We start from the raw sequence: 12,942 nt of genomic DNA, 5'->3' as shown, positions 1-12,942 counted from the left end.
TCCACCTGCCACGTTACATGAAGGGATGGGCAATACTTCCCAATTGTAGTATGGGTATGTTGGAGAACATTTTTCTACTCCTAAAGAGAATTCTTTAATCCCTAAAGAACTATGTAAGACAATATAGATATGTGATACAAATGGTAGCACTTATTCTCCATAATTGAAATGTATGAGAACTGTGGAACAAGGGTAAAAGTAGGATTTGTCCATCTATCGCTGTGACAAATGGACAGTTTATTGCTTTGCATTTGCTCAGCACTGCAGGAAAAGGGTCTAAGTTCAGAAAAATCTATTTCCCACAGAGCAATTATCAATTTTAATATTAAACTTTAAAATGATTTTTAATTTATCAACTGGTCCCTGAATTCAGGGTTGGAGCTGTCAGATCTCTGTCTTGGATATTAGGCTGATGATGGTTCATATCTAAAGTCCATAGATAATGAACATTTTGTAAATCTGTAATGTAGTTCTTTTTCTTCTCATTGTAAATTAATTGATCTTTTTGCCATTAGGGAGATGATCAACTGCCCTATTTTTCATTCTCCTTCTCTTCTTTCTGTTTCAAACGCAAGGCAAAACATTCCAAAATGAAACCCAATTTTAATTAAAGTTACTCTGGCCCCTGAAAAGCGAAATTCTCCTCCTTCACGGAGATTTTAAAGTTCCTTGTTTTGATGCAGAGTTGAAAAAGCAATAGAACAGGGGTGAGCAGTTTTAAAGTGAGGGGTCAGAAGAGTATTAGTCTCCTTTTGCCCTTCACTCTCCTGGCAATGAAACTTTCCTCTGATCTGGAGTTCAGAGCGCATGAGAAAATTTGTTTTCAGTTAAACCACAGATCAGAATCAACCCATGCTCACCAAATCTCACACATGGCAAGCCAAGGCTACCACCAAGACCAGAGTACCCCGTCCCAGTATCAAGGGTCAACTGACTTGATGCCCAGAATTCAACAGTGTTTGAGGAAGTCAGAGACCAGGATGCATAACTGTACATTTTAGTTAACAAAGTTTAACTTTTCCCCAAACTTGCAGGTCAGGAAGCAACAGTTAGAACTGGACATGGAACATGGACATGGAACAACAGGCTGGTTCCAAATAGGGAAAGGGAGTACATGAGGCTGTATACTGTCACCCTGCTTATTTAACTTCTATACAGAGTACATCATGAGAAATGCTGGGCTTGGATAAAGCATAAGCTGGAATCAAGATTGCCAGGAGAAATATCAATAACACAGATGACACCACCCTATGGCAGAAAGCAAAGAAGGACTAAAGAGCCTCTTGATAAAAGTGAAAGAGGAGAGTGAAAACTTGGCTTAAAGTTCAACATTCAGAAAACTAAGATCACGGCATCTGGTCCTATCACTTCATGGCAAATAGATGGGGAAATAATGGAAACAGTGGCTGACTTAATTTTCTTGGGCTCCAAAATCACTGCAGATGGTGACTATAGCCATGAAATTAAAAGACGCTTACTCCTTGGAAGAAAAGTTATGACCAACCTAGATAGCATATTAAAAAGCAGATACATTACTTTGCCAACAGATGTCTATCTAGTCAAGGCTATGGTTTTTCCAGTGGTCATGTATGGATGTGAGAGTTGGACTATAAAGAAAGCTGAGCGCCGAAGTATTGACGCTTTTGAACTGTGGTGTTGGAGAAGACTCTTGAGAGTCCCTTGGACTGCAAGGAGATCCAACCAGTCCCATCCTAAAGGGAATCAGTCCTGAATATTCATTGGAAGGACTGATGTTGAAGCCAAAACTCCAATACTTTGGCCATCTGATGTGAAGAACTGACTCATTTGAAAAAACCCTGATGCTGGGAAAGACTGAAAGTGGGAGAAGGGGACGACAGAGGCTGAGGTGGTTGGATGGCATCACCGACTCAATGAGTGAACTCCGGGAGTTGGTAATGGAAAGGGAGGCCTGGCGTCCTGCAGTCCATGAGGTCGCAAAGAGTCCGAAATGACTGAGCATTTGAACTGACTGAACTGAACTTTTCCCCAAAACTTTAAAATCACCAGGTCCAAGGTGGCACTATTCTATCTAGATATGAGAGAAAATACATAATAAAACGATTGAAATTCTCTTCAGGTAAACTGATTGAGAAATCAATATTTTATATGAATTCATAGTCTTCTACATAACTTCTGAAAATCTAAATATATATTACTCCTTCTTTTCACCTTTCAGAATCCTCCAATATTTCTAAAAGCCCATTACACAATGAGTGAACCAAACAAAGCAATTAGTATATTATCTTTGAGACTAGTGGATCCAAAGGGTAAGCTCCTTATCATCGCAATCTTCTCTTAGGTGAAAATATTCTTATCATTTTATATGTATATGAGAACAAACAACTACACAGTGAATAGTACCATTTTCTCTGCAATTTAATGGAAACCAATAGACCTAAAGCCCCACGAAGGTGAGGACATAACCTGTGCAGTCTCACCTAGCATCATCTCAGGCACCTTAAAAAATGCCTGGCACATGAGTAGCACAAAAATATTCCATGAATGAATAGATAAATATTTAAGTGTACTAATATATAAATGGATATATAAATGACTGTTACACTAGTATAAGACTGTTTAATAACATAAAATAACCCAAATCAGAAGAAAGAAGAGAAAATCTGGTTATCTTGTAAAAGTGTGATTTTTTTTCCCCAAAGGAAAAATTTCAAGGCTACTTTTCTTTCCCCCCTCAGGGAAAAGAAAGATCAATGGCAGCAGCCCAGCAGTCTCCAGAAGTCCCACAGTGTATGCAAACCTGAAGGAGGAGAGAAAATTGAGGTGAGGAAATAGATTTCACTTTTGAGCTTTAAAGTAGTTATTATAAGCAATAGGGGAGAAATAATTATTTTTTAAGTGATAAGCACTACCTGGACAATGTGACAATCTTCTATTTAAATGTACCTTTGTGAAATGTGGCTATTTGGTGGGTATATGGTTTTACCACTCCAGATGCCGTAAGTCTGTCAACTTGAAAAATAAATTTTGAGTCAAATCATATCAAGCAATAAGTTGTTGGTTGCTGCTGTCACTTTCCTAAAGAACATAATGGAAGGAATTCTTTGCTCTCTTCAGACAACAATACACCAACATTTTTTTTTTTAAGGATTCTGATTTGCTTTGTGCAAAATTGAAAAGCAGAGCTTTTTCCACATTATGACTTTTGGTGGCATGTCTTTGTGATTTTGAAACCGAATCCCTCTAAAACTGAGCTCCCCCATGAAGGTTATAATCCTCTCTATCCAAAACTTTATTCCCTTTCTTATCCCACCCTTGCTCCCCTCAGGATGGAGGAATATGAAAGAAAAGTGGGGAGTTCCAGAGAACAAACACAAGCAGTTACTAATAACTGAAGTAGGAGGATGCAGAAACAAAGGAAGAGCCATCAAGAAACAATGGTTGAGTGATAAAACACAGTTTTAGTTCCTTCTCAAGGAATATACGTAACAATCTGACACAGATCTTTGAGTTGTTCAACAGAAATTAAGATGCCCACCCCTCAGGTAGAGAATGATGACTACATGCTAAGCATGAGCAGGTAGATCCCAGACTGCTTGGAACCAAAAGTATGATGCTTACAACTCCCCAAACATCATGCTGTTTCCTCACCAACAATCAATCAGGATAAAGTCCACGAGCTACAACACTCACCTGAAATGCTGCTTATAAAACCCTTTCCTGAAAGCCATCATGGAGTCCAAGTCATTTGATCATCAGCTGCCTGTTTTCCTTGTTTGGTGCCCTTCAGTGAACACTGTACTTTCCTTTACCACAGCCTAATGTCAGTAGATTGGCTTGGCAGCACAGCAGGTGAGTGGAGCCAAGTTCAGTTCATAACATTTCTTTTTTTCTTTTTGACAACTTACAACCTCTTCCATCACAGAAAGCAAAATAATCAAGAGGCAGGAGCACAAATGAGACTCTAGCAACATTAGAAATGAGAACTGCTTTTCTCTAGACATCCTGGAGCACGAAATCAAGTGGGCCTTAGAAAGCATCACTCTAAACAAAGCTAGTGGAGGTGATGGAATTTCAGCTAAGCTATTTCAAATCCTAAAAGATGATGCTGTGAAAGTGCTGCACTCAATATGCCAGCAAATTTGGAAAACTCAGCAGTGGCCACAGGACTGGAAAAGGTCAGTTTTCATTCCAATCCCAGAAAAAGACAATGCCAAAGAATGTTCTAACTACCACACAATTGCACTCATCTCACATGCTAGCAAAATAATGCTCAAAATTCTTCAAGCTAGGCTTCAACCGTACGTGAACCAAGAACTCCCAGATGTTCAAGCTGGATTTAGAAAAGGCAGAGGAACCAGAGATCAAATTGCCAACATCTGTTGGATCATAAGAAAAGCAAAAGAATTCCAAAAGAACATCTACTTCTGCTTCATTGCTTATGCTAAAGCCTTTGACTGTGTGGATCACAACAAACTATGGAAAATTTTGAAAGAGATGGGAACACCAGATCACCTGACCTGACTCCTGAGAAACCTGTATGCAGATCAGGAAGCAACAGTTTGAACCAGACATGGAACAAGGGACTGATTCCAAATTGGGAAAGGAGTACATCAAGGTTGTATATTGTCACCCTGCTTATTTAACTTACATGCAGAGTACATCATGAGAAATGCCAGGCTAGATGAAGCACAAGCTGGAATCAAGACTGATGGGAGAAACATCAATAACCTCAGATATGCAGATGACAATACCCTTATGGCAGAAAGCAAAGAACTAAAGAGCCTCTTGATGAAAGTGAAAGAAGAGAGTGAAAAAGTTGGCTTAAAACTCAACATTCCATTCAAAAACTAAGGTCATCGCATCTGGTCCCATCACTTCATGACAAATAGATGGGGAAACAGTGAAAACAGTCACTGACTTTATTTTTTTGGGCTCCAAAATCACTACAGATGGTGACTGCAACCATGAAATTAAAAGACGCTTACTCCTTGGAAGGAAAGTTATGGCCAACCTAGAGAGCATATTAAAAAGCAGGAAAAATAAAATAAAATAAAAAGCAGAGACATTTCTTTGCCAACAAAGGTCCATCTAGTGAAAACTATGGAAATATGGTTTTTCCAGTAGTCTTGTATGGATGTAAGAGTTGGATTATAAAGAAAGCTAAGCACTGAAGAATTGATGCTTTTGAATTGTGGTGTTGAAGACCCTTGAAATTCCCTTAGATTGCAAGGAGATCCAACCAGTCCTTCCTAAAGGAAATCAATCCTGAATATTCATTGGAAGGATTGATGCTGAAGCTGAAACTCCAATACTTTGGCCACCTGATGGGAAGAACTGACACCCTGGAAAAGACCCTGATGCTGGGAAAGATTGAAAGCAGGATGAGATGGCTGGATGGCATTACTGACTTGATGGACATGAGTTTGAGCAAGCTCCAGGAGTTGGTGATGGATAGGGAAGCCTAGCATGCCTCAGTGCAAGTGTTGTAAAGAATCAGACACAAGTGAGCAACTGAACTGAATTGAACTTCCTGAGCATAAAATTCCATGCCTGCCTTTTACTGATTCATTCCAGTTGCCCATTGTCACCCCCGAACCCTAGTCACAATTTCATTCTAGCACCTGAGTTCACAGAGCTGTTGAAAGAGGATGGGGAGATAACTTCTCGCACTATGCAGCTTTCCAGCTCTGCCACCCTTTGGCAGCAATTAGAACAAACTGCTACAGTGGGCTGGAATCCTCAGCAGCCTCTGTCCAGACACTCCAAAGCAATCAGAGAGGAGACAGAGCAGGCTTAGCAGATAAAACATACCATTTTCCCTTGAAATCTACTGGGGCTTGTTTACCCACAGTTTTAGTCTCCAACAGAGTTGACTTGCAGGCTTTGTAAAATATGATGAACCTTAAATGCCAAACAATTGAGGCTACTTAACATGGAAGGAAGATTGCCTCTAAGAAGCCTGGGGGTGGGGCCCGGCGGTGGGGGGAGGGGGGTGGGGGCGGTGCAGTGACATTTACCATCCACATCAGAGCCAAAGATCTAGAAATGAAACTTCATTCTAGATAGTGGCTCTGATGATTGGGTGGAGGTGGCTCTGGAAGTAAAGACTAACTCTTGAATTTTAGAAAAATCCAATTCAGTTACACATCTACAGAAGAACCAAGGACCAATGGGAGCCCCTACTTGGCAGAGTTCATGGGCCCTTGGCACCCTGATAAATACAAACAGAAACTCTTGTTGCATTTCTGGAAATAAGTCACTAATGTGTAATGTATAATCCTATATGTGAGCATATATGGATATGTGCTATGCTTAGTTGCTCAGTCATGTCCAGCTCTTTGCGACCCCATGGAATGCAGCCTTCCAGGCTCTTTGTCCATGGGACTTTTCAGGCAAGAATACTGGAGTGTATTGCTATTTCCTTCTTTAGGGGATCTTCCTGACCCAGGAATCGAACCTGTGTCTTCTGTGTCTTCTGAATTGCAGGCAGATTCTTTACTTGCTGAGCCATTGGGGAAGCTATATATATATATATATATATATATATATATATGTTCATTCTCAATTCCTAAAACTTAACATTTTTAAGGAATTAGCATGAAGACCAAGTTTGTTTCCTTTGCCTTCAACTGCTTCATGTCAGCTTATAAATGTACAAATCAGTCAAATATTCAAGCTAACAGCATTTCATCAGTCTTACTTCGCCCTTAATAATTCATCCCTCTTATGTTTACTCTAATACTTGTGCAGCATAAATATGCATGATATGCGGCTGTGTGTGTTCAAGCACTTTCCTGGATACACTAACAGCAGGAGACTTTTGACCTTGGTCTGAAGAGGAAAAAGTTACTGTAGTAACTAATGACAGAAATGACAGTCTCATACTTTAAATTAAAGGGGAAAAGGGAGAAAAACATTCCCAAGAGAAAGTTCCTTACCAGCAATTTAGATTTCAGCCTAAGAGGTGCTTTTCTGTAAATTACATTTGAAAACACTTGCTTTTTCCTGCATCAGGTTTAACAAGGGTAATACCTGTCCTCTTGCCAAAAACCTTATAGAGATGTTGTGAGAAATAATAAAAGAATGTATGTGGAGCCTCTGAGCTATCCGGAATAAAAATACTAATAAATATAAAGGCTTCTTATTAACACTAGTAAATATCCTGCCAGGAAAAAAAAAGCCACAATAAAAGTGAGATCTGGGTAATATCTACTAACTCCTAATCCAATTATTTTAGATGCTTTGATTATTTTCTTCCAGATTCTCTTCAATTTGTAAGGAGTGTTTCAGGTATTTAACATTTCTTTTCTCACTGTTTTGAGGATTTTCAGTATCTTGGCAAATAATATCAGGGATTAACAAGGACCAAGTTGGGATCTATAGGTTGCTGGTGACTCAGTTTCCCCACTGCAATCAAGAAACTATAAAAACATAAAGATTGAGACTTCTCGCTGCCTTTGTTGTATATCACATGCTTTCAGTCTCAAAGGGATTTTTCCAGATATTTCAATTAGCTTTCTTGGTCTGTCTGAAAACTCTGCTTTCTGATCCCCTTTCCCCTAAAATATACAAACTCAAATGCTTAGGCTGAATTGAACTCAATCATCCTTTACCATGTTTTTCCAATGAAGAATCCTGTTCTGTCATCAAGTGAAAAAGAGAACAATACCTCCAAGATCTCATTTGCAGATATAATATTATGAGAAACCTGACACAGATTTATGTACCAGCTTGTAAGGGCACAATTAGGATCTTTATCTGCACAGGGAAATATAGGCCAAAAGGCATTTTTCATTTCCCAAACAAGCGCCAACCAAACTGGGAGTCTGTTAAAGAAACAAGACATCAGGTCACATTAAGACGTTTTTCTTCGTGATGTTTCCCTGGGCCCAGAAAATGACAGACCCAGAAAACAACATTAGTCCTAGCAGGAATGCCAAAACTATGCTGTAGGTATTGCTTTTATGTCTGGAGGGTCACAATTAACATATCAAATGTGCAGAGAAAAATGAACTTCTTTATTTTCTACAAGTGATAGAATCTTTCTCAAAAATTCTCACTGCTGGCTAGCTGATGGGGGTGGAGGGTGGGGAGCAACAGTCTTTAACTTGAAATTTGCCTATTTATGATGTTTCAGCACTGCTGTGTTACATAGTTTCTTTGCGATAATTGTTCACTCATTCAAAGTTTACTCCATAATGGAACAGCTCCTCTCTTTCCCCTCTTCTTTCAACGAATGAGGCTTGGATGTAGAGGATATATCTCAGGACATGGGGTTGGCGAGGCCCTTGGTCTCATGCTGGTATAAGGGCAGGGTCCATGATGGGCTATCTGATCTAGTTTTGACTGTACCCAGGGCGAACATCCTACTGTGTTCATCTTTGAAGTGAGCAGCTGTAGCTGGTGAAGTTCTTGAGGAACAAGGCCATCTCCCTTGATGGCTGACTCCAAAATCCGGTCGTCTTAGCCAAACCTGAAGCTATGCTGAGGTCAGTGACCCACATTTGGTGACCTAGATCTAGATCAGGTGCTCAGAACAAGTTTTACCATTTATTTCCTTATTTCCACTTTTTTGTCTACCATCTCATGAGATAGCAATATTTCTATATTCTCTTCCTCCTTAACCAGACCATTTCTTTCATCTTTCTCTTAGCCAGCTCAGACTTTTACAATTTATTACAGTATAATAAATCACTGTAAAAAAAATAATAAATAAATAAATCACTGTAGACTGGGAGACTGAGTCAACATTTACATTAAGTTTAAAATCCAGATGGGCTTCCCTGGTGGCACTAGTGGTAAAAGAATGAGGGTTTGATCCCTGGGTGGGAAAGATCCCCTGGAGGAGGGCATGGAAACACACTCTAGAATTCTTGCTTTGAGAATCCAATGGACAGAGGAGCCTGGTGAGCTATGGTCCACATGATCACGAAGAGTCAGACGTGACTGAAGCAACTTACCACACATGCACTAAGATTAAGATGCCAGATCAATCTTATTCCTGGTGAGAGGCTTCTTCCTGATTTGTCAACAACCATCTTCCCAATGTATGTATCCTCATATTGCAGAAAGAGGAAGCAATCTCTTTCATGTTATCCCTCATAAAGAACACTAATCCCATCATGAAAGTTCCACCCTTATGACCTAATTACATCCTAAAGGCCCCTTTTCCAAATACTATCATTCTGAGGATTAAGGTATCAACACACGAATTTCGAGGGGACACAAATATTCAATTCTTAGCAACCACAGTTTTGATTTCTTTATTCTGCATGGTACATCCCCTAATGCACACCTTCCAATGAACATATGAGTCATGCTTAACCTTGGAGGTAGGTGACTTCAAGAGAACAAAATTTAAGGGGAAAGAAACTATATAGCCTAATAGTTCCAAAATATTATTTCCCTTGTTACAAAACACCAAAATTTAAAGACTTTTCAAAAGTGCAAAAGTTTAGAAATTAACAGTACCTATGGGTAGGTGAGAGCCTGAGCCTGTATATGTGTGCACATGTGTGCATATGAGCGCACGCATGTGGGTGTGAATGGTTCTCTATGTTTGTGTGACTGAGTATACAAGAGGTAGGGGTCTGTAAAAACTCACAGGGAAGGTAGTCATCTTAGCCTAGGAGGGCAAGACCTTTTTGAATTAGTCCTACCTTCCCCATGTCAAAACTTACAGAGTATTTCATCACCTGCCATAGGTAATGGTGCCTTGAAAAAAGACATGAGCTGTCAGCCCAGAGCACACTCCCCTCTAGGAACATGAGTATTTCCTCCAGGAGGCATCAGGGAAATGTCAAATCATTGGAGGCTGCCTTTCCAACCCCAGCTAGCCTTGACCTGGGATAAAATACATGTTTCCTAAAAACACCTCATAATTTAGACTCTGCGACAGAGGTCCCAACTGGATTTTCCACACACTATTTATTCTGCTCCCCCAGACTTCCTCACAGAGAATAGATAAACATAATGCTTCCATTCCATGCTATGGATTAAGCTGATGTTTAGACAATCTTTTGTTTTCCCTCTGGAATCAAGTTAAGTCTACCTTTTACTCTCAAATAATATCCCAGAAGTTATTTTTAAGTAGAATCAACTTTATGAAAAAATTGGATAAGAGGAAATAAAGTAAATGAAATTTCTTAGAGAAAATTCCATCTGGTAAATAATCATTTGCCATAAACTCTGGAGAAGTAAGTTGACCTAACATGGTAATCATCACACCTCACTTATAACCAGCCTCTTTTTACAGCTGAGAGTGTAGTTTGATGGCAGCTTTCAGCTATTCATATATTATTTATGAGTTTTGTAAGAAACATAAAGTTTGCAGGTAATCTGCTTTCTCTGTAACCTTTCTATTGCTGATAATACAAAAATGAGTGTAATTAAATTTGCTTTTTTGTCAATGTATGCCTCAGTCACTCAGTTGTCTACAATTCCTTGTGACCCCAACGAATGTAGCCCACCAAGCTCCTCTGTCCATGGGATTTTTCGGGCAAGAATACTAGAGTGGCTATTTTCTTCTTCCAGGGGATCTTCCTGACCCAGGGATTGAACCATGTCTCCTGCATCTCCTGCAATGCAGCCAACTTCTTTACTGGCTGAGCTTTGTCAAAGAGTATATAATTCTAAATGAACTAATTTAGTCTAACCTTTGCTTAAAAAATCCCAGGATTGAAGTTGCTCTTCCAAGTAGGGTTGTACAAAATGCCACAGTTTGGGAAGTTTGAATTAGATTCAAATCCAGTCTCACTATAAGCTTTCTCTTTTAGGGGAAGTTGCTTTTAGTCTAATTTGATCATCCATAAAATAGAATAATACTTATAGGGTAATTAGGAGAAGTGAGTGAAATTAAGCCTGTAGGAACTGACTGAAGCCACTCTTGGCACACTGAAAACATTCTTCCTCTCCAACCCTGGAAGCCGAGTCTAACAACACAGCAGCTTAACATGTCTGTGCACAGGAAGGAGACACTATTGTCAGATAACAAAATCTTCATACACTTTCCACTGTATGATTATGTTTCTTCTGAGCTTTGGACTCTGGCTGAGGCATCTACATAATAAACATAACATCACATGACAATCAACATCAAGGGGATGGTCGATGATCAAAAAAGAATAGTAGCTGGCCCCAGAGGATGAAGATCCCAGACCACAGGTTCCATGCACAGGCAACTCTGTGCCGTTATCAGCAGACACGTCCCGTTGCTCAGTATCCCTGATGAATGGAGCAGGTGTAGGGCCCTGAGAGAGATGAGATGGATATGCTGACGAATGAGACAGTCCTTGCACTCAAATGCTTATTGTCTCATTGGGGAACCAAGAAGTAAACCTGCAATTTCAGTTTCATGTAGTAAGTGCTGGCCAAGCTTAAGTTCTGGGTGCTATGAAGGAGGGTTTACCAGAGGAAGTGGAACCCAAGCTGTGATCCGAAAACAGGGATGTTTCTAAAGCTACCAATGCCTGTTCACACATGGGGAAATCACTTATTTTTTTTCTGTATAGTTGACTTAAAATTTCTGCTCTTGTCATGTTCTCCCTCTCTCTTAGATAATTCTGTGTTAAGTATAATTTCATTTTTAGTTCTGAGCCTCAGTTTAATTTACTTCCCAATACTTCTCAGTTGCTTTATAAAGTTATTAGTTAGCTGAATTCACCTAAGTGTAGGATACAGAAATTTCTCTGTGGTGAAGTAATGTCATGTACATTATATAGCACAAAGCACATGCTATTTTTTATTTGTTCAAAGTTAAATGTGTGATAATACCCAGTTCAGTGGATTCAAAATACAATTTTTAAATGGCTAAAAATATATACACCTTTATCTCACAAAGCTCATATAATTTTGTACTTGATAAATAAACTGGGAACATGCTTGTTTATTTATCTGGAGTCTTTTTAATGTCATTTACAGAAACCCAGTTCAAATAAACTTAAACAGAATAAAAGAGAAGTTTTCCACTTTTCAGATAAGGCTGGATTTAGGTCCTCAGATATTGTCCCCAGTGCTCCTTCTCTCTTTCCCTCTTATCCATCCATCCATTCCTAGTTACTGCTTTCTTTTTGCACCACCAGATTTTTCATACCTAATGGTGCAAATAGTCCCCAGCAAATCAACCCAAAGCTTCTGCTGATCTACAGTTAATTACAAAGAGAAGTCAGGGATACTTTCCTAACAAATTCAGCAGAATTCCTGAGGATGACTCTGATTGGCTAAATCTGGGTCATCTGGCCATCTAGGAAGTATCGCAGGAGAAGAAGGAGGTAACTTGAGTGGCCAGTTGAGTCACATGGTCACCAACATGGCAGGGGAGGCAACTACTGCGACCAACATTTCACCAAGCTATGAGGAATGACTGCTGAAATAAAAAAGAGTTGGGCAGGGATTTCCCTGGTGGTCCAGCAGTTAACACTCCTTGCTGCTTAATGCAGGTGACCAGGGTTCAATCCCTGGTCGGGTAACTGGATCTCAAATGCCACAATATGTGTTCGCATGCCACAACTAAAGATCCTGCAAGCCACAGCTATTAATAAGACCCAGCACAGCCAAATAAATAAATAAAAATAAATACATAAAAAAAGAGGTTGGGCAGACAACATAATAATTCATCATAACAGGAAACCATCGAATGTGAAGCATTTGTGCACTAGACCAGGAGACTCAGTACGTGAGGCCTTATTGGTGGTTCAGCCTGAAAAAGGGTTGCCTCTGCTCTCTGTAAAAACCATCCCTAGAACCTGCAGGCACTTCGACCCATATTCCAAATCAAAGGAAATGAACGTTTCAAAGGTAAAGCTAAACTGTGGACTCAAGCTAAAGTCGAGGATTTTATCTCTAGAAAAATGACTGGAAATTCAAAGAAATCTTACCTGGGAAGAAATCTCTATTAAACACATCTGGGCATCCAGTGGCACTGAGAAGCAAATGGAGGGAAATTCTTTAGCTGGTCACTTA

This window comes from Bos indicus x Bos taurus, chromosome 3 (assembly GCF_003369695.1).
Source record: "Bos indicus x Bos taurus breed Angus x Brahman F1 hybrid chromosome 3, Bos_hybrid_MaternalHap_v2.0, whole genome shotgun sequence".
NCBI lineage: Eukaryota > Metazoa > Chordata > Mammalia > Artiodactyla > Bovidae > Bos > Bos indicus x Bos taurus.
The sequence above is the reverse complement of the archived record's forward strand: the minus strand, read 5'-3'. Positions refer to the sequence as shown.